Source organism: Ambystoma mexicanum, chromosome 2q, assembly GCF_040938575.1.
Source record: "Ambystoma mexicanum isolate Mex_15411 chromosome 2q, UKY_AmexF1_1, whole genome shotgun sequence".
NCBI classification, from domain to species: domain Eukaryota; kingdom Metazoa; phylum Chordata; class Amphibia; order Caudata; family Ambystomatidae; genus Ambystoma; species Ambystoma mexicanum.
The window spans coordinates 128,433,929-128,455,007 of NC_090924.1; the positions used below are offsets into that span (position 1 = coordinate 128,433,929).

Below are 21,079 nucleotides of genomic sequence, written 5' to 3' on the forward strand. Positions count from 1 at the left end.
CGAGACCGGGCAGAAACACTCTCTGCTGGCATTTTACACAAAATAGTTTTTTTCCCCTTTTGTCACACACAAATGTAAAGTATGAACTTATTTGCGTTCCCATGGAAATAGCATATGCTCTCAAGAGCTTGAGAAATACACTGGGAAGGCAAGCATCCTCACATGTATTCTGTATATGGGGCCAATAAAAAAATGCACGCGCTTGCATTTTGTGTATGTAATGTTGCAGAGCACAGAGAGGATTTATTTTCCCTACTGCTGGGTATTTGGGTCTCTGGGATCACAGTTGGGTCCGCTCCGTCCTCTGAAATGGTCCATATTAGTTACATAGGTTAGTGTACCAAAGAAATAATACATTTTCATATACAGCTTCTTCATTTCTGTGTTCTGAGGGATTACCAGTTGTAAGAAATGCACTTGCCGGTACAGTGATTCCCTGGCTTTCTCTGGCCCGAGAAAGCTTTTCCTCTGAAGTGGGAACAGAAGTTGGACTGCTTCTGCTGAACTTCCTGAAAGCAGAGCTGGCAGGAGGAGGGACTTTTTGAGTGCTGGGAAAATTTGAGCTGGAAATTTGCATCGGCTGGACAGAGATTGCTTGGAGCAGCCAAAATATAATAACGGCCATGGCGCTCAAGTAAAGCAGAAAGCTTTTAGTATACACCTTTTGCACTCTTGTCAACGAAGCTGGGCTCTGTGAATGCTCACCCTACGCAAGAAAAGAGAACAGACTTTGCTGGTGACCTAAATATATCTCGCCTGATCGAGCACGATCGAGCTCTGAGTGAGCAGCTGTGCAATGGTCATCTTTACCAAAGGGGAGATGCTGCTTTTTCCAGTGTCACGCACATGCTCTCAGGGCTGGAGGGAGGAGGGCTGCTTTTTGTTTTTACAGGCAAAAGGAAAGGCCCAGCCCTCAGAGCTTCTGCCAATGCAGATCCCAGCAGGTGCAAAATAAAGGCTCTCCCCCACCTTGCCAGCTGCAGATTGATCAGAAGACTGCTAGTCTAGTGTGTTGGGCCACTTTCTCTCTTCTGTGTATCGTCCCCTCTTATTACATAAACAGCATAAGAGGAATAAAGGAAGGAAGGAAGGAAGGAAGGAAGGAACAGTGTATCGCAAGCACCTTCCACCCTGATGTCAATGGGCCACCAACCTTCGGGATGAGGAGGAGACCTGTGAAGACAGTCAGAGCGTGCCGACTGGGGCATTCATTTGGCTCATACACCGACAAGGCTTTCAGCGGCAGGAACAAACTTCAGGAATAGGCATTCTTGGCCTCGAATCCTAAGGGGGGTGCAAACGCTGAGGACAATTCCGTCAAATGCTCAAAGGAGCGTGGCTCGTTGGTCTAGGGGTATGATTCTCGCTTTGGGTGCGAGAGGTCCCGGGTTCGAATCCCGGACGAGCCCAATCAAGGTGGTTAACTTGAGCTCCTTTTTTTTGTTTTTTCAATGTTATTTTCATTGGACAGACTCTCTGGTTTTCTCGGTAAGCAGTAGTCGATGAACAATTCACTTCCTGAACCTCTTTGCGTGCCATGTCCTTGCGACAAGCACTTTGTGTTCTCTGTTAGCTCTCAGTAACATTCCTTGATTTGCTTGTGAGTTTTGGCCGTCCGATCTCAAAGTGGAAATATGTCCTTCCCTCTGTACGCTGCATAGGCCCTCAGCTGGCATACTTGTATATGTGCGCATGCTTGATAGGACGTATGTTTTAGGCTGGATTGTGTGAGCTTCAGGCGCAAGGCATTTGATTAGTCTTTAAGCAGGTCCACTTGCACTGCCCTTTGCACCTGTTCTCCCAGTCCCTACAAAGGTGAGCAAGCAGCTGTTTCTGTAGTGTAGTGGTTATCACGTTTGCCTCACACGCGAAAGGTCCCCCCGGTTCGAGACCGGGCAGAAACACTCTCTGCTGGCATTTTACACAAAATAGTTTTTTTCCCCTTTTGTCACACACAAATGTAAAGTATGAACTTATTTGCGTTCCCATGGAAATAGCATATGCTCTCAAGAGCTTGAGAAATACACTGGGAAGGCAAGCATCCTCACATGTATTCTATATATGGGGCCAATAAAAAAATGCACGCGCTTGCATTTTGTGTATGTAATGTTGCAGAGCACAGAGAGGATTTATTTTCCCTACTGCTGGGTATTTGGGTCTCTGGGATCACAGTTGGGTCCGCTCCGTCCTCTGAAATGGTCCATATTAGTTACATAGGTTAGTGTACCAAAGAAATAATACATTTTCATATACAGCTTCTTCATTTCTGTGTTCTGAGGGATTACCAGTTGTAAGAAATGCACTTGCCGGTACAGTGATTCCCTGGCTTTCTCTGGCCCGAGAAAGCTTTTCCTCTGAAGTGGGAACAGAAGTTGGACTGCTTCTGCTGAACTTCCTGAAAGCAGAGCTGGCGGGAGGAGGGACTTTTTGAGTGCTGGGAAAATTTGAGCTGGAAATTTGCATCGGCTGGACAGAGATTGCTTGGAGCAGCCAAAATATAATAACGGCCATGGCGCTCAAGTAAAGCAGAAAGCTTTTAGTATACACCTTTTGCACTCTTGTCAACGAAGCTGGGCTCTGTGAATGCTCACCCTACGCAAGAAAAGAGAACAGACTTTGCTGGTGACCTAAATATATCTCGCCTGATCGAGCACGATCGAGCTCTGAGTGAGCAGCTGTGCAATGGTCATCTTTACCAAAGGGGAGATGCTGCTTTTTCCAGTGTCACGCCCATGCTCTCAGGGCTGGAGGGAGGAGGGCTGCTTTTTGTTTTTACAGGCAAAAGGAAAGGCCCAGCCCTCAGAGCTTCTGCCAATGCAGATCCCAGCAGGTGCAAAATAAAGGCTCTCCCCCACCTTGCCAGCTGCAGATTGATCAGAAGACTGCTAGTCTAGTGTGTTGGGCCACTTTCTCTCTTCTGTGTATCGTCCCCTCTTATTACATAAACAGCATAAGAGGAATAAAGGAAGGAAGGAAGGAAGGAAGGAACAGTGTATCGCAAGCACCTTCCACCCTGATGTCAATGGGCCACCAACCTTCGGGATGAGGAGGAGACCTGTGAAGACAGTCAGAGCGTGCCGACTGGGGCATTCATTTGGCTCATACACCGACAAGGCTTTCAGCGGCAGGAACAAACTTCAGGAATAGGCATTCTTGGCCTCGAATCCTAAGGGGGGTGCAAACGCTGAGGACAATTCCGTCAAATGCTCAAAGGACCGTGGCTCGTTGGTCTAGGGGTATGATTCTCGCTTTGGGTGCGAGAGGTCCCGGGTTCAAATCCCGGACGAGCCCAATCAAGGTGGTTAACTTGAGCTCTTTTTTTGTTTTTTCAATGTTATTTTCATTGGACAGACTCTCTGGTTTTCTCGGTAAGCAGTAGTCGATGAACAATTCACTTCCTGAACCTCTTTGCGTGCCATGTCCTTGCGACAAGCACTTTGTGTTCTCTGTTAGCTCTCAGTAACATTCCTTGATTTGCTTGTGAGTTTTGGCCGTCCGATCTCAAAGTGGAAATATGTCCTTCCCTCTGTACGCTGCATAGGCCCTCAGCTGGCATACTTGTATATGTGCGCATGCTTGATAGGACGTATGTTTTAGGCTGGATTGTGTGAGCTTCAGGCGCAAGGCATTTGATTAGTCTTTAAGCAGGTCCACTTGCACTGCCCTTTGCACCTGTTCTCCCAGTCCCTACAAAGGTGAGCAAGCAGCTGTTTCTGTAGTGTAGTGGTTATCACGTTCGCCTCACACGCGAAAGGTCCCCGGTTCGAGACCGGGCAGAAACACTCTCTGCTGGCATTTTACACAAAATAGTTTTTTTCCCCTTTTGTCACACACAAATGTAAAGTATGAACTTATTTGCGTTCCCATGGAAATAGCATATGCTCTCAAGAGCTTGAGAAATACACTGGGAAGGCAAGCATCCTCACATGTATTCTGTATATGGGGCCAATAAAAAAATGCACGCGCTTGCATTTTGTGTATGTAATGTTGCAGAGCACAGAGAGGATTTATTTTCCCTACTGCTGGGTATTTGGGTCTCTGGGATCACAGTTGGGTCCGCTCCGTCCTCTGAAATGGTCCATATTAGTTACATAGGTTAGTGTACCAAAGAAATAATACATTTTCATATACAGCTTCTTCATTTCTGTGTTCTGAGGGATTACCAGTTGTAAGAAATGCACTTGCCGGTACAGTGATTCCCTGGCTTTCTCTGGCCCGAGAAAGCTTTTCCTCTGAAGTGGGAACAGAAGTTGGACTGCTTCTGCTGAACTTCCTGAAAGCAGAGCTGGCGGGAGGAGGGACTTTTTGAGTGCTGGGAAAATTTGAGCTGGAAATTTGCATCGGCTGGACAGAGATTGCTTGGAGCAGCCAAAATATAATAACGGCCATGGCGCTCAAGTAAAGCAGAAAGCTTTTAGTATACACCTTTTGCACTCTTGTCAACGAAGCTGGGCTCTGTGAATGCTCACCCTACGCAAGAAAAGAGAACAGACTTTGCTGGTGACCTAAATATATCTCGCCTGATCGAGCACGATCGAGCTCTGAGTGAGCAGCTGTGCAATGGTCATCTTTACCAAAGGGGAGATGCTGCTTTTTCCAGTGTCACGCCCATGCTCTCAGGGCTGGAGGGAGGAGGGCTGCTTTTTGTTTTTACAGGCAAAAGGAAAGGCCCAGCCCTCAGAGCTTCTGCCAATGCAGATCCCAGCAGGTGCAAAATAAAGGCTCTCCCCCACCTTGCCAGCTGCAGATTGATCAGAAGACTGCTAGTCTAGTGTGTTGGGCCACTTTCTCTCTTCTGTGTATCGTCCCCTCTTATTACATAAACAGCATAAGAGGAATAAAGGAAGGAAGGAAGGAAGGAAGGAACAGTGTATCGCAAGCACCTTCCACCCTGATGTCAATGGGCCACCAACCTTCGGGATGAGGAGGAGACCTGTGAAGACAGTCAGAGCGTGCCGACTGGGGCATTCATTTGGCTCATACACCGACAAGGCTTTCAGCGGCAGGAACAAACTTCAGGAATAGGCATTCTTGGCCTCGAATCCTAAGGGGGGTGCAAACGCTGAGGACAATTCCGTCAAATGCTCAAAGGACCGTGGCTCGTTGGTCTAGGGGTATGATTCTCGCTTTGGGTGTGAGAGGTCCCGGGTTCAAATCCCGGACGAGCCCAATCAAGGTGGTTAACTTGAGCTCCTTTTTTATGTTTTTTCAATGTTATTTTCATTGGACAGACTCTCTGGTTTTCTCGGTAAGCAGTAGTCGATGAACAATTCACTTCCTGAACCTCTTTGCGTGCCATGTCCTTGCGACAAGCACTTTGTGTTCTCTGTTAGCTCTCAGTAACATTCCTTGATTTGCTTGTGAGTTTTGGCCGTCCGATCTCAAAGTGGAAATATGTCCTTCCCTCTGTACGCTGCATAGGCCCTCAGCTGGCATACTTGTATATGTGCGCATGCTTGATAGGACGTATGTTTTAGGCTGGATTGTGTGAGCTTCAGGCGCAAGGCATTTGATTAGTCTTTAAGCAGGTCCACTTGCACTGCCCTTTGCACCTGTTCTCCCAGTCCCTACAAAGGTGAGCAAGCAGCTGTTTCTGTAGTGTAGTGGTTATCACGTTCGCCTCACACGCGAAAGGTCCCCCCGGTTCGAGACCGGGCAGAAACACTCTCTGCTGGGATTTTACACAAAATAGTTTTTTTCCCCTTTTGTCACACACAAATGTAAAGTATGAACTTATTTGCGTTCCCATGGAAATAGCATATGCTCTCAAGAGCTTGAGAAATACACTGGGAAGGCAAGCATCCTCACATGTATTCTGTATATGGGGCCAATAAAAAAATGCACGCGCTTGCATTTTGTGTATGTAATGTTGCAGAGCACAGAGAGGATTTATTTTCCCTACTGCTGGGTATTTGGGTCTCTGGGATCACAGTTGGGTCCGCTCCGTCCTCTGAAATGGTCCATATTAGTTACATAGGTTAGTGTACCAAAGAAATAATACATTTTCATATACAGCTTCTTCATTTCTGTGTTCTGAGGGATTACCAGTTGTAAGAAATGCACTTGCCGGTACAGTGATTCCCTGGCTTTCTCTGGCCCGAGAAAGCTTTTCCTCTGAAGTGGGAACAGAAGTTGGACTGCTTCTGCTGAACTTCCTGAAAGCAGAGCTGGCGGGAGGAGGGACTTTTTGAGTGCTGGGAAAATTTGAGCTGGAAATTTGCATCGGCTGGACAGAGATTGCTTGGAGCAGCCAAAATATAATAACGGCCATGGCGCTCAAGTAAAGCAGAAAGCTTTTAGTATACACCTTTTGCACTCTTGTCAACGAAGCTGGGCTCTGTGAATGCTCACCCTACGCAAGAAAAGAGAACAGACTTTGCTGGTGACCTAAATATATCTCGCCTGATCGAGCACGATCGAGCTCTGAGTGAGCAGCTGTGCAATGGTCATCTTTACCAAAGGGGAGATGCTGCTTTTTCCAGTGTCACGCCCATGCTCTCAGGGCTGGAGGGAGGAGGGCTGCTTTTTGTTTTTACAGGCAAAAGGAAAGGCCCAGCCCTCAGAGCTTCTGCCAATGCAGATCCCAGCAGGTGCAAAATAAAGGCTCTCCCCCACCTTGCCAGCTGCAGATTGATCAGAAGACTGCTAGTCTAGTGTGTTGGGCCACTTTCTCTCTTCTGTGTATCGTCCCCTCTTATTACATAAACAGCATAAGAGGAATAAAGGAAGGAAGGAAGGAAGGAAGGAACAGTGTATCGCAAGCACCTTCCACCCTGATGTCAATGGGCCACCAACCTTCGGGATGAGGAGGAGACCTGTGAAGACAGTCAGAGCGTGCCGACTGGGGCATTCATTTGGCTCATACACCGACAAGGCTTTCAGCGGCAGGAACAAACTTCAGGAATAGGCATTCTTGGCCTCGAATCCTAAGGGGGGTGCAAACGCTGAGGACAATTCCGTCAAATGCTCAAAGGACCGTGGCTAGTTGGTCTAGGGGTATGATTCTCGCTTTGGGTCCCGGGTTCAAATCCCGGACGAGCCCAATCAAGGTGGTTAACTTGAGCTCCTTTTTTTTGTTTTTTCAATGTTATTTTCATTGGACAGACTCTCTGGTTTTCTCGGTAAGCAGTAGTCGATGAACAATTCACTTCCTGAACCTCTTTGCGTGCCATGTCCTTGCGACAAGCACTTTGTGTTCTCTGTTAGCTCTCAGTAACATTCCTTGATTTGCTTGTGAGTTTTGGCCGTCCGATCTCAAAGTGGAAATATGTCCTTCCCTCTGTACGCTGCATAGGCCCTCAGCTGGCATACTTGTATATGTGCGCATGCTTGATAGGACGTATGTTTTAGGCTGGATTGTGTGAGCTTCAGGCGCAAGGCATTTGATTAGTCTTTAAGCAGGTCCACTTGCACTGCCCTTTGCACCTGTTCTCCCAGTCCCTACAAAGGTGAGCAAGCAGCTGTTTCTGTAGTGTAGTGGTTATAAAGGTCCCCGGTTCGAGACCGGGCAGAAACACTCTCTGCTGGCATTTTACACAAAATAGTTTTTTTCCCCTTTTGTCACACACAAATGTAAAGTATGAACTTATTTGCGTTCCCATGGAAATAGCATATGCTCTCAAGAGCTTGAGAAATACACTGGGAAGGCAAGCATCCTCACATGTATTCTGTATATGGGGCCAATAAAAAAATGCACGCGCTTGCATTTTGTGTATGTAATGTTGCAGAGCACAGAGAGGATTTATTTTCCCTACTGCTGGGTATTTGGGTCTCTGGGATCACAGTTGGGTCCGCTCCGTCCTCTGAAATGGTCCATATTAGTTACATAGGTTAGTGTACCAAAGAAATAATACATTTTCATATACAGCTTCTTCATTTCTGTGTTCTGAGGGATTACCAGTTGTAAGAAATGCACTTGCCGGTACAGTGATTCCCTGGCTTTCTCTGGCCCGAGAAAGCTTTTCCTCTGAAGTGGGAACAGAAGTTGGACTGCTTCTGCTGAACTTCCTGAAAGCAGAGCTGGCGGGAGGAGGGACTTTTTGAGTGCTGGGAAAATTTGAGCTGGAAATTTGCATCGGCTGGACAGAGATTGCTTGGAGCAGCCAAAATATAATAACGGCCATGGCGCTCAAGTAAAGCAGAAAGCTTTTAGTATACACCTTTTGCACTCTTGTCAACGAAGCTGGGCTCTGTGAATGCTCACCCTACGCAAGAAAAGAGAACAGACTTTGCTGGTGACCTAAATATATCTCGCCTGATCGAGCACGATCGAGCTCTGAGTGAGCAGCTGTGCAATGGTCATCTTTACCAAAGGGGAGATGCTGCTTTTTCCAGTGTCACGCCCATGCTCTCAGGGCTGGAGGGAGGAGGGCTGCTTTTTGTTTTTACAGGCAAAAGGAAAGGCCCAGCCCTCAGAGCTTCTGCCAATGCAGATCCCAGCAGGTGCAAAATAAAGGCTCTCCCCCACCTTGCCAGCTGCAGATTGATCAGAAGACTGCTAGTCTAGTGTGTTGGGCCACTTTCTCTCTTCTGTGTATCGTCCCCTCTTATTACATAAACAGCATAAGAGGAATAAAGGAAGGAAGGAAGGAAGGAAGGAACAGTGTATCGCAAGCACCTTCCACCCTGATGTCAATGGGCCACCAACCTTCGGGATGAGGAGGAGACCTGTGAAGACAGTCAGAGCGTGCCGACTGGGGCATTCATTTGGCTCATACACCGACAAGGCTTTCAGCGGCAGGAACAAACTTCAGGAATAGGCATTCTTGGCCTCGAATCCTAAGGGGGGTGCAAACGCTGAGGACAATTCCGTCAAATGCTCAAAGGACCGTGGCTCGTTGGTCTAGGGGTATGATTCTCGCTTTGGGTGCGAGAGGTCCCGGGTTCAAATCCCGGACGAGCCCAATCAAGGTGGTTAACTTGAGCTCCTTTTTTTTGTTTTTTCAATGTTATTTTCATTGGACAGACTCTCTGGTTTTCTCGGTAAGCAGTAGTCGATGAACAATTCACTTCCTGAACCTCTTTGCGTGCCATGTCCTTGCGACAAGCACTTTGTGTTCTCTGTTAGCTCTCAGTAACATTCCTTGATTTGCTTGTGAGTTTTGGCCGTCCGATCTCAAAGTGGAAATATGTCCTTCCCTCTGTACGCTGCATAGGCCCTCAGCTGGCATACTTGTATATGTGCGCATGCTTGATAGGACGTATGTTTTAGGCTGGATTGTGTGAGCTTCAGGCGCAAGGCATTTGATTAGTCTTTAAGCAGGTCCACTTGCACTGCCCTTTGCACCTGTTCTCCCAGTCCCTACAAAGGTGAGCAAGCAGCTGTTTCTGTAGTGTAGTGGTTATAAAGGTCCCCGGTTCGAGACCGGGCAGAAACACTCTCTGCTGGCATTTTACACAAAATAGTTTTTTTCCCCTTTTGTCACACACAAATGTAAAGTATGAACTTATTTGCGTTCCCATGGAAATAGCATATGCTCTCAAGAGCTTGAGAAATACACTGGGAAGGCAAGCATCCTCACATGTATTCTGTATATGGGGCCAATAAAAAAATGCACGCGCTTGCATTTTGTGTATGTAATGTTGCAGAGCACAGAGAGGATTTATTTTCCCTACTGCTGGGTATTTGGGTCTCTGGGATCACAGTTGGGTCCGCTCCGTCCTCTGAAATGGTCCATATTAGTTACATAGGTTAGTGTACCAAAGAAATAATACATTTTCATATACAGCTTCTTCATTTCTGTGTTCTGAGGGATTACCAGTTGTAAGAAATGCACTTGCCGGTACAGTGATTCCCTGGCTTTCTCTGGCCCGAGAAAGCTTTTCCTCTGAAGTGGGAACAGAAGTTGGACTGCTTCTGCTGAACTTCCTGAAAGCAGAGCTGGCGGGAGGAGGGACTTTTTGAGTGCTGGGAAAATTTGAGCTGGAAATTTGCATCGGCTGGACAGAGATTGCTTGGAGCAGCCAAAATATAATAACGGCCATGGCGCTCAAGTAAAGCAGAAAGCTTTTAGTATACACCTTTTGCACTCTTGTCAACGAAGCTGGGCTCTGTGAATGCTCACCCTACGCAAGAAAAGAGAACAGACTTTGCTGGTGACCTAAATATATCTCGCCTGATCGAGCACGATCGAGCTCTGAGTGAGCAGCTGTGCAATGGTCATCTTTACCAAAGGGGAGATGCTGCTTTTTCCAGTGTCACGCCCATGCTCTCAGGGCTGGAGGGAGGAGGGCTGCTTTTTGTTTTTACAGGCAAAAGGAAAGGCCCAGCCCTCAGAGCTTCTGCCAATGCAGATCCCAGCAGGTGCAAAATAAAGGCTCTCCCCCACCTTGCCAGCTGCAGATTGATCAGAAGACTGCTAGTCTAGTGTGTTGGGCCACTTTCTCTCTTCTGTGTATCGTCCCCTCTTATTACATAAACAGCATAAGAGGAATAAAGGAAGGAAGGAAGGAAGGAAGGAACAGTGTATCGCAAGCACCTTCCACCCTGATGTCAATGGGCCACCAACCTTCGGGATGAGGAGGAGACCTGTGAAGACAGTCAGAGCGTGCCGACTGGGGCATTCATTTGGCTCATACACCGACAAGGCTTTCAGCGGCAGGAACAAACTTCAGGAATAGGCATTCTTGGCCTCGAATCCTAAGGGGGGTGCAAACGCTGAGGACAATTCCGTCAAATGCTCAAAGGACCGTGGCTCGTTGGTCTAGGGGTATGATTCTCGCTTTGGGTGCAGAGGTCCCGGGTTCAAATCCCGGACGAGCCCAATCAAGGTGGTTAACTTGAGCTCCTTTTTTTTGTTTTTTCAATGTTATTTTCATTGGACAGACTCTCTGGTTTTCTCGGTAAGCAGTAGTCGATGAACAATTCACTTCCTGAACCTCTTTGCGTGCCATGTCCTTGCGACAAGCACTTTGTGTTCTCTGTTAGCTCTCAGTAACATTCCTTGATTTGCTTGTGAGTTTTGGCCGTCCGATCTCAAAGTGGAAATATGTCCTTCCCTCTGTACGCTGCATAGGCCCTCAGCTGGCATACTTGTATATGTGCGCATGCTTGATAGGACGTATGTTTTAGGCTGGATTGTGTGAGCTTCAGGCGCAAGGCATTTGATTAGTCTTTAAGCAGGTCCACTTGCACTGCCCTTTGCACCTGTTCTCCCAGTCCCTACAAAGGTGAGCAAGCAGTTGTTTCTGTAGTGTAGTGGTTATCACGTTCGCCTCACACGCGAAAGGTCCCCCCGGTTCGAGACCGGGCAGAAACACTCTCTGCTGGCATTTTACACAAAATAGTTTTTTTCCCCTTTTGTCACACACAAATGTAAAGTATGAACTTATTTGCGTTCCCATGGAAATAGCATATGCTCTCAAGAGCTTGAGAAATACACTGGGAAGGCAAGCATCCTCACATGTATTCTGTATATGGGGCCAATAAAAAAATGCACGCGCTTGCATTTTGTGTATGTAATGTTGCAGAGCACAGAGAGGATTTATTTTCCCTACTGCTGGGTATTTGGGTCTCTGGGATCACAGTTGGGTCCGCTCCGTCCTCTGAAATGGTCCATATTAGTTACATAGGTTAGTGTACCAAAGAAATAATACATTTTCATATACAGCTTCTTCATTTCTGTGTTCTGAGGGATTACCAGTTGTAAGAAATGCACTTGCCGGTACAGTGATTCCCTGGCTTTCTCTGGCCCGAGAAAGCTTTTCCTCTGAAGTGGGAACAGAAGTTGGACTGCTTCTGCTGAACTTCCTGAAAGCAGAGCTGGCGGGAGGAGGGACTTTTTGAGTGCTGGGAAAATTTGAGCTGGAAATTTGCATCGGCTGGACAGAGATTGCTTGGAGCAGCCAAAATATAATAACGGCCATGGCGCTCAAGTAAAGCAGAAAGCTTTTAGTATACACCTTTTGCACTCTTGTCAACGAAGCTGGGCTCTGTGAATGCTCACCCTACGCAAGAAAAGAGAACAGACTTTGCTGGTGACCTAAATATATCTCGCCTGATCGAGCACGATCGAGCTCTGAGTGAGCAGCTGTGCAATGGTCATCTTTACCAAAGGGGAGATGCTGCTTTTTCCAGTGTCACGCCCATGCTCTCAGGGCTGGAGGGAGGAGGGCTGCTTTTTGTTTTTACAGGCAAAAGGAAAGGCCCAGCCCTCAGAGCTTCTGCCAATGCAGATCCCAGCAGGTGCAAAATAAAGGCTCTCCCCCACCTTGCCAGCTGCAGATTGATCAGAAGACTGCTAGTCTAGTGTGTTGGGCCACTTTCTCTCTTCTGTGTATCGTCCCCTCTTATTACATAAACAGCATAAGAGGAATAAAGGAAGGAAGGAAGGAAGGAAGGAACAGTGTATCACAAGCACCTTCCACCCTGATGTCAATGGGCCACCAACCTTCGGGATGAGGAGGAGACCTGTGAAGACAGTCAGAGCGTGCCGACTGGGGCATTCATTTGGCTCATACACCGACAAGGCTTTCAGCGGCAGGAACAAACTTCAGGAATAGGCATTCTTGGCCTCGAATCCTAAGGGGGGTGCAAACGCTGAGGACAATTCCGTCAAATGCTCAAAGGACCGTGGCTCGTTGGTCTAGGGGTATGATTCTCGCTTTGGGTGCGAGAGGTCCCGGGTTCAAATCCCGGACGAGCCCAATCAAGGTGGTTAACTTGAGCTCCTTTTTTTTGTTTTTTCAATGTTATTTTCATTGGACAGACTCTCTGGTTTTCTCGGTAAGCAGTAGTCGATGAACAATTCACTTCCTGAACCTCTTTGCGTGCCATGTCCTTGCGACAAGCACTTTGTGTTCTCTGTTAGCTCTCAGTAACATTCCTTGATTTGCTTGTGAGTTTTGGCCGTCCGATCTCAAAGTGGAAATATGTCCTTCCCTCTGTACGCTGCATAGGCCCTCAGCTGGCATACTTGTATATGTGCGCATGCTTGATAGGACGTATGTTTTAGGCTGGATTGTGTGAGCTTCAGGCGCAAGGCATTTGATTAGTCTTTAAGCAGGTCCACTTGCACTGCCCTTTGCACCTGTTCTCCCAGTCCCTACAAAGATGAGCAAGCAGCTGTTTCTGTAGTGTAGTGGTTATCACGTTCGCCTCACACGCGAAAGGTCCCCCCGGTTCGAGACCGGGCAGAAACACTCTCTGCTGGCATTTTACACAAAATAGTTTTTTTCCCCTTTTGTCACACACAAATGTAAAGTATGAACTTATTTGCGTTCTCATGGAAATAGCATATGCTCTCAAGAGCTTGAGAAATACACTGGGAAGGCAAGCATCCTCACATGTATTCTGTATATGGGGCCAATAAAAAAATGCACGCGCTTGCATTTTGTGTATGTAATGTTGCAGAGCACAGAGAGGATTTATTTTCCCTACTGCTGGGTATTTGGGTCTCTGGGATCACAGTTGGGTCCGCTCCGTCCTCTGAAATGGTCCATATTAGTTACATAGGTTAGTGTACCAAAGAAATAATACATTTTCATATACAGCTTCTTCATTTCTGTGTTCTGAGGGATTACCAGTTGTAAGAAATGCACTTGCCGGTACAGTGATTCCCTGGCTTTCTCTGGCCCGAGAAAGCTTTTCCTCTGAAGTGGGAACAGAAGTTGGACTGCTTCTGCTGAACTTCCTGAAAGCAGAGCTGGCGGGAGGAGGGACTTTTTGAGTGCTGGGAAAATTTGAGCTGGAAATTTGCATCGGCTGGACGGAGATTGCTTGGAGCAGCCAAAATATAATAACGGCCATGGCGCTCAAGTAAAGCAGAAAGCTTTTAGTATACACCTTTTGCACTCTTGTCAACGAAGCTGGGCTCTGTGAATGCTCACCCTACGCAAGAAAAGAGAACAGACTTTGCTGGTGACCTAAATATATCTCGCTGATCGAGCACGATCGAGCTCTGAGTGAGCAGCTGTGCAATGGTCATCTTTACCAAAGGGGAGATGCTGCTTTTTCCAGTGTCACGCCCATGCTCTCAGGGCTGGAGGGAGGAGGGCTGCTTTTTGTTTTTACAGGCAAAAGGAAAGGCCCAGCCCTCAGAGCTTCTGCCAATGCAGATCCCAGCAGGTGCAAAATAAAGGCTCTCCCCCACCTTGCCAGCTGCAGATTGATCAGAAGACTGCTAGTCTAGTGTGTTGGGCCACTTTCTCTCTTCTGTGTATCGTCCCCTCTTATTACATAAACAGCATAAGAGGAATAAAGGAAGGAAGGAAGGAAGGAAGGAACAGTGTATCGCAAGCACCTTCCACCCTGATGTCAATGGGCCACCAACCTTCGGGATGAGGAGGAGACCTGTGAAGACAGTCAGAGCGTGCCGACTGGGGCATTCATTTGGCTCATACACCGACAAGGCTTTCAGCGGCAGGAACAAACTTCAGGAATAGGCATTCTTGGCCTCGAATCCTAAGGGGGGTGCAAACGCTGAGGACAATTCCGTCAAATGCTCAAAGGACCGTGGCTCGTTGGTCTAGGGGTATGATTCTCGCTTTGGGTGCGAGAGGACCCGGGTTCAAATCCCGGACGAGCCCAATCAAGGTGGTTAACTTGAGCTCCTTTTTTTTGTTTTTTCAATGTTATTTTCATTGGACAGACTCTCTGGTTTTCTCGGTAAGCAGTAGTCGATGAACAATTCACTTCCTGAACCTCTTTGCGTGCCATGTCCTTGCGACAAGCACTTTGTGTTCTCTGTTAGCTCTCAGTAACATTCCTTGATTTGCTTGTGAGTTTTGGCCGTCCGATCTCAAAGTGGAAATATGTCCTTCCCTCTGTACGCTGCATAGGCCCTCAGCTGGCATACTTGTATATGTGCGCATGCTTGATAGGACGTATGTTTTAGGCTGGATTGTGTGAGCTTCAGGCGCAAGGCATTTGATTAGTCTTTAAGCAGGTCCACTTGCACTGCCCTTTGCACCTGTTCTCCCAGTCCCTACAAAGGTGAGCAAGCAGCTGTTTCTGTAGTGTAGTGGTTATAAAGGTCCCCGGTTCGAGACCGGGCAGAAACACTCTCTGCTGGCATTTTACACAAAATAGTTTTTTTCCCCTTTTGTCACACACAAATGTAAAGTATGAACTTATTTGCGTTCCCATGGAAATAGCATATGCTCTCAAGAGCTTGAGAAATACACTGGGAAGGCAAGCATCCTCACATGTATTCTGTATATGGGGCCAATAAAAAAATGCACGCGCTTGCATTTTGTGTATGTAATGTTGCAGAGCACAGAGAGGATTTATTTTCCCTACTGCTGGGTATTTGGGTCTCTGGGATCACAGTTGGGTCCGCTCCGTCCTCTGAAATGGTCCATATTAGTTACATAGGTTAGTGTACCAAAGAAATAATACATTTTCATATACAGCTTCTTCATTTCTGTGTTCTGAGGGATTACCAGTTGTAAGAAATGCACTTGCCGGTACAGTGATTCCCTGGCTTTCTCTGGCCCGAGAAAGCTTTTCCTCTGAAGTGGGAACAGAAGTTGGACTGCTTCTGCTGAACTTCCTGAAAGCAGAGCTGGCGGGAGGAGGGACTTTTTGAGTGCTGGGAAAATTTGAGCTGGAAATTTGCATCGGCTGGACAGAGATTGCTTGGAGCAGCCAAAATATAATAACGGCCATGGCGCTCAAGTAAAGCAGAAAGCTTTTAGTATACACCTTTTGCACTCTTGTCAACGAAGCTGGGCTCTGTGAATGCTCACCCTACGCAAGAAAAGAGAACAGACTTTGCTGGTGACCTAAATATATCTCGCCTGATCGAGCACGATCGAGCTCTGAGTGAGCAGCTGTGCAATGGTCATCTTTACCAAAGGGGAGATGCTGCTTTTTCCAGTGTCACGCCCATGCTCTCAGGGCTGGAGGGAGGAGGGCTGCTTTTTGTTTTTACAGGCAAAAGGAAAGGCCCAGCCCTCAGAGCTTCTGCCAATGCAGATCCCAGCAGGTGCAAAATAAAGGCTCTCCCCCACCTTGCCAGCTGCAGATTGATCAGAAGACTGCTAGTCTAGTGTGTTGGGCCACTTTCTCTCTTCTGTGTATCGTCCCCTCTTATTACATAAACAGCATAAGAGGAATAAAGGAAGGAAGGAAGGAAGGAAGGAACAGTGTATCGCAAGCACCTTCCACCCTGATGTCAATGGGCCACCAACCTTCGGGATGAGGAGGAGACCTGTGAAGACAGTCAGAGCGTGCCGACTGGGGCATTCATTTGGCTCATACACCGACAAGGCTTTCAGCGGCAGGAACAAACTTCAGGAATAGGCATTCTTGGCCTCGAATCCTAAGGGGGGTGCAAACGCTGAGGACAATTCCGTCAAATGCTCAAAGGACCGTGGCTCGTTGGTCTAGGGGTATGATTCTCGCTTTGGGTGCAGAGGTCCCGGGTTCAAATCCCGGACGAGCCCAATCAAGGTGGTTAACTTGAGCTCCTTTTTTTTGTTTTTTCAATGTTATTTTCATTGGACAGACTCTCTGGTTTTCTCGGTAAGCAGTAGTCGATGAACAATTCACTTCCTGAACCTCTTTGCGTGCCATGTCCTTGCGACAAGCACTTTGTGTTCTCTGTTAGCTCTCAGTAACATTCCTTGATTTGCTTGTGAGTTTTGGCCGTCCGATCTCAAAGTGGAAATATGTCCTTCCCTCTGTACGCTGCATAGGCCCTCAGCTGGCATACTTGTATATGTGCGCATGCTTGATAGGACGTATGTTTTAGGCTGGATTGTGTGAGCTTCAGGCGCAAGGCATTTGATTAGTCTTTAAGCAGGTCCACTTGCACTGCCCTTTGCACCTGTTCTCCCAGTCCCTACAAAGGTGAGCAAGCAGTTGTTTCTGTAGTGTAGTGGTTATCACGTTCGCCTCACACGCGAAAGGTCCCCCCGGTTCGAGACCGGGCAGAAACACTCTCTGCTGGCATTTTACACAAAATAGTTTTTTTCCCCTTTTGTCACACACAAATGTAAAGTATGAACTTATTTGCGTTCCCATGGAAATAGCATATGCTCTCAAGAGCTTGAGAAATACACTGGGAAGGCAAGCATCCTCACATGTATTCTGTATATGGGGCCAATAAAAAAATGCACGCGCTTGCATTTTGTGTATGTAATGTTGCAGAGCACAGAGAGGATTTATTTTCCCTACTGCTGGGTATTTGGGTCTCTGGGATCACAGTTGGGTCCGCTCCGTCCTCTGAAATGGTCCATATTAGTTACATAGGTTAGTGTACCAAAGAAATAATACATTTTCATATACAGCTTCTTCATTTCTGTGTTCTGAGGGATTACCAGTTGTAAGAAATGCACTTGCCGGTACAGTGATTCCCTGGCTTTCTCTGGCCCGAGAAAGCTTTTCCTCTGAAGTGGGAACAGAAGTTGGACTGCTTCTGCTGAACTTCCTGAAAGCAGAGCTGGCGGGAGGAGGGACTTTTTGAGTGCTGGGAAAATTTGAGCTGGAAATTTGCATCGGCTGGACAGAGATTGCTTGGAGCAGCCAAAATATAATAACGGCCATGGCGCTCAAGTAAAGCAGAAAGCTTTTAGTATACACCTTTTGCACTCTTGTCAACGAAGCTGGGCTCTGTGAATGCTCACCCTACGCAAGAAAAGAGAACAGACTTTGCTGGTGACCTAAATATATCTCGCCTGATCGAGCACGATCGAGCTCTGAGTGAGCAGCTGTGCAATGGTCATCTTTACCAAAGGGGAGATGCTGCTTTTTCCAGTGTCACGCCCATGCTCTCAGGGCTGGAGGGAGGAGGGCTGCTTTTTGTTTTTACAGGCAAAAGGAAAGGCCCAGCCCTCAGAGCTTCTGCCAATGCAGATCCCAGCAGGTGCAAAATAAAGGCTCTCCCCCACCTTGCCAGCTGCAGATTGATCAGAAGACTGCTAGTCTAGTGTGTTGGGCCACTTTCTCTCTTCTGTGTATCGTCCCCTCTTATTACATAAACAGCATAAGAGGAATAAAGGAAGGAAGGAAGGAAGGAAGGAACAGTGTATCACAAGCACCTTCCACCCTGATGTCAATGGGCCACCAACCTTCGGGATGAGGAGGAGACCTGTGAAGACAGTCAGAGCGTGCCGACTGGGGCATTCATTTGGCTCATACACCGACAAGGCTTTCAGCGGCAGGAACAAACTTCAGGAATAGGCATTCTTGGCCTCGAATCCTAAGGGGGGTGCAAACGCTGAGGACAATTCCGTCAAATGCTCAAAGGACCGTGGCTCGTTGGTCTAGGGGTATGATTCTCGCTTTGGGTGCGAGAGGTCCCGGGTTCAAATCCCGGACGAGCCCAATCAAGGTGGTTAACTTGAGCTCCTTTTTTTTGTTTTTTCAATGTTATTTTCATTGGACAGACTCTCTGGTTTTCTCGGTAAGCAGTAGTCGATGAACAATTCACTTCCTGAACCTCTTTGCGTGCCATGTCCTTGCGACAAGCACTTTGTGTTCTCTGTTAGCTCTCAGTAACATTCCTTGATTTGCTTGTGAGTTTTGGCCGTCCGATCTCAAAGTGGAAATATGTCCTTCCCTCTGTACGCTGCATAGGCCCTCAGCTGGCATACTTGTATATGTGCGCATGCTTGATAGGACGTATGTTTTAGGCTGGATTGTGTGAGCTTCAGGCGCAAGGCATTTGATTAGTCTTTAAGCAGGTCCACTTGCACTGCCCTTTGCACCTGTTCTCCCAGTCCCTACAAAGATGAGCAAGCAGCTGTTTCTGTAGTGTAGTGGTTATCACGTTCGCCTCACACGCGAAAGGTCCCCCCGGTTCGAGACCGGGCAGAAACACTCTCTGCTGGCATTTTACACAAAATAGTTTTTTTCCCCTTTTGTCACACACAAATGTAAAGTATGAACTTATTTGCGTTCTCATGGAAATAGCATATGCTCTCAAGAGCTTGAGAAATACACTGGGAAGGCAAGCATCCTCACATGTATTCTGTATATGGGGCCAATAAAAAAATGCACGCGCTTGCATTTTGTGTATGTAATGTTGCAGAGCACAGAGAGGATTTATTTTCCCTACTGCTGGGTATTTGGGTCTCTGGGATCACAGTTGGGTCCGCTCCGTCCTCTGAAATGGTCCATATTAGTTACATAGGTTAGTGTACCAAAGAAATAATACATTTTCATATACAGCTTCTTCATTTCTGTGTTCTGAGGGATTACCAGTTGTAAGAAATGCACTTGCCGGTACAGTGATTCCCTGGCTTTCTCTGGCCCGAGAAAGCTTTTCCTCTGAAGTGGGAACAGAAGTTGGACTGCTTCTGCTGAACTTCCTGAAAGCAGAGCTGGCGGGAGGAGGGACTTTTTGAGTGCTGGGAAAATTTGAGCTGGAAATTTGCATCGGCTGGACAGAGATTGCTTGGAGCAGCCAAAATATAATAACGGCCATGGCGCTCAAGTAAAGCAGAAAGCTTTTAGTATACACCTTTTGCACTCTTGTCAACGAAGCTGGGCTCTGTGAATGCTCACCCTACGCAAGAAAAGAGAACAGACTTTGCTGGTGACCTAAATATATCTCGCCTGATCGAGCACGATCGAGCTCTGAGTGAGCAGCTGTGCAATGGTCATCTTTACCAAAGGGGAGATGCTGCTTTTTCCAGTGTCACGCCCATGCTCTCAGGGCTGGAGGGAGGAGGGCTGCTTTTTGTTTTTACAGGCAAAAGGAAAGGCCCAGCCCTCAGAGCTTCTGCCAATGCAGATCCCAGCAGGTGCAAAATAAAGGCTCTCCCCCACCTTGCCAGCTGCAGATTGATCAGAAGACTGCTAGTCTAGTGTGTTGGGCCACTTTCTCTCTTCTGTGTATCGTCCCCTCTTATTACATAAACAGCATAAGAGGAATAAAGGAAGGAAGGAAGGAAGGAAGGAACAGTGTATCGCAAGCACCTTCCACCCTGATGTCAATGGGCCACCAACCTTCGGGATGAGGAGGAGACCTGTGAAGACAGTCAGAGCGTGCCGACTGGGGCATTCATTTGGCTCATACACCGACAAGGCTTTCAGCGGCAGGAACAAACTTCAGGAATAGGCATTCTTGGCCTCGAATCCTAAGGGGGGTGCAAACGCTGAGGACAATTCCGTCAAATGCTCAAAGGACCGTGGCTCGTTGGTCTAGGGGTATGATTCTCGCTTTGGGTGCGAGAGGTCCCGGGTTCAAATCCCGGACGAGCCCAATCAAGGTGGTTAACTTGAGCTCCTTTTTTTTGTTTTTTCAATGTTATTTTCATTGGACAGACTCTCTGGTTTTCTCGGTAAGCAGTAGTCGATGAACAATTCACTTCCTGAACCTCTTTGCGTGCCATGTCCTTGCGACAAGCACTTTGTGTTCTCTGTTAGCTCTCAGTAACATTCCTTGATTTGCTTGTGAGTTTTGGCCGTCCGATCTCAAAGTGGAAATATGTCCTTCCCTCTGTACGCTGCATAGGCCCTCAGCTGGCATACTTGTATATGTGCGCATGCTTGATAGGACGTATGTTTTAGGCTGGATTGTGTGAGCTTCAGGCGCAAGGCATTTGATTAGTCTTTAAGCAGGTCCACTTGCACTGCCCTTTGCACCTGTTCTCCCAGTCCCTACAAAGGTGAGCAAGCAGCTGTTTCTGTAGTGTAGTGGTTATCACGTTCGCCTCACACGCGAAAAGGTCCCCGGTTCGAGACCGGGCAGAAACACTCTCTGCTGGCATTTTACACAAAATAGTTTTTTTCCCCTTTTGTCACACACAAATGTAAAGTATGAACTTATTTGCGTTCCCATGGAAATAGCATATGCTCTCAAGAGCTTGAGAAATACACTGGGAAGGCAAGCATCCTCACATGTATTCTGTATATGGGGCCAATGAAAAAATGCACGCGCTTGCATTTTGTGTATGTAATGTTGCAGAGCACAGAGAGGATTTATTTTCCCTACTGCTGGGTATTTGGGTCTCTGGGATCACAGTTGGGTCCGCTCCGTCCTCTGAAATGGTCCATATTAGTTACATAGGTTAGTGTACCAAAGAAATAATACATTTTCATATACAGCTTCTTCATTTCTGTGTTCTGAGGGATTACCAGTTGTAAGAAATGCACTTGCCGGTACAGTGATTCCCTGGCTTTCTCTGGCCC

At 47.3% G+C, this 21,079-nt stretch overlaps 15 non-coding genes across 15 annotated transcripts; all 15 read left to right on the forward strand.

The window, feature by feature from the left end:
- The first annotated feature begins 1,337 nt into the window (after positions 1–1,337).
- Positions 1,338–1,409, forward strand: TRNAP-UGG (transfer RNA proline (anticodon UGG)). The gene has a single exon. It is a non-coding gene; the product is annotated as a tRNA-Pro (tRNA).
- A 1,810-nt stretch (positions 1,410–3,219) lies between these two features.
- TRNAP-UGG (transfer RNA proline (anticodon UGG)) lies at positions 3,220–3,291 on the forward strand. Its single transcript has one exon. It is a non-coding gene; the product is annotated as a tRNA-Pro (tRNA).
- Positions 3,292–3,709: 418 nt separating this feature from the next.
- On the forward strand, positions 3,710–3,782 carry TRNAV-CAC (transfer RNA valine (anticodon CAC)). The gene has a single exon. It is a non-coding gene; the product is annotated as a tRNA-Val (tRNA).
- Positions 3,783–5,097: 1,315 nt separating this feature from the next.
- Positions 5,098–5,169, forward strand: TRNAP-UGG (transfer RNA proline (anticodon UGG)). Its single transcript has one exon. It is a non-coding gene; the product is annotated as a tRNA-Pro (tRNA).
- Positions 5,170–5,589: 420 nt separating this feature from the next.
- Positions 5,590–5,664, forward strand: TRNAV-CAC (transfer RNA valine (anticodon CAC)). The gene has a single exon. It is a non-coding gene; the product is annotated as a tRNA-Val (tRNA).
- Positions 5,665–8,831: 3,167 nt separating this feature from the next.
- Positions 8,832–8,903, forward strand: TRNAP-UGG (transfer RNA proline (anticodon UGG)). The gene has a single exon. It is a non-coding gene; the product is annotated as a tRNA-Pro (tRNA).
- Positions 8,904–11,183: 2,280 nt separating this feature from the next.
- TRNAV-CAC (transfer RNA valine (anticodon CAC)) lies at positions 11,184–11,258 on the forward strand. Its single transcript has one exon. It is a non-coding gene; the product is annotated as a tRNA-Val (tRNA).
- Positions 11,259–12,573: 1,315 nt separating this feature from the next.
- Positions 12,574–12,645, forward strand: TRNAP-UGG (transfer RNA proline (anticodon UGG)). The gene has a single exon. It is a non-coding gene; the product is annotated as a tRNA-Pro (tRNA).
- A 420-nt stretch (positions 12,646–13,065) lies between these two features.
- TRNAV-CAC (transfer RNA valine (anticodon CAC)) lies at positions 13,066–13,140 on the forward strand. Its single transcript has one exon. It is a non-coding gene; the product is annotated as a tRNA-Val (tRNA).
- A 1,314-nt stretch (positions 13,141–14,454) lies between these two features.
- Positions 14,455–14,526, forward strand: TRNAP-UGG (transfer RNA proline (anticodon UGG)). The gene has a single exon. It is a non-coding gene; the product is annotated as a tRNA-Pro (tRNA).
- Positions 14,527–16,806: 2,280 nt separating this feature from the next.
- On the forward strand, positions 16,807–16,881 carry TRNAV-CAC (transfer RNA valine (anticodon CAC)). The gene has a single exon. It is a non-coding gene; the product is annotated as a tRNA-Val (tRNA).
- Positions 16,882–18,196: 1,315 nt separating this feature from the next.
- On the forward strand, positions 18,197–18,268 carry TRNAP-UGG (transfer RNA proline (anticodon UGG)). Its single transcript has one exon. It is a non-coding gene; the product is annotated as a tRNA-Pro (tRNA).
- A 420-nt stretch (positions 18,269–18,688) lies between these two features.
- TRNAV-CAC (transfer RNA valine (anticodon CAC)) lies at positions 18,689–18,763 on the forward strand. Its single transcript has one exon. It is a non-coding gene; the product is annotated as a tRNA-Val (tRNA).
- Positions 18,764–20,078: 1,315 nt separating this feature from the next.
- Positions 20,079–20,150, forward strand: TRNAP-UGG (transfer RNA proline (anticodon UGG)). Its single transcript has one exon. It is a non-coding gene; the product is annotated as a tRNA-Pro (tRNA).
- A 420-nt stretch (positions 20,151–20,570) lies between these two features.
- Positions 20,571–20,644, forward strand: TRNAV-CAC (transfer RNA valine (anticodon CAC)). Its single transcript has one exon. It is a non-coding gene; the product is annotated as a tRNA-Val (tRNA).
- The last annotated feature ends 435 nt before the right edge of the window (positions 20,645–21,079 follow it).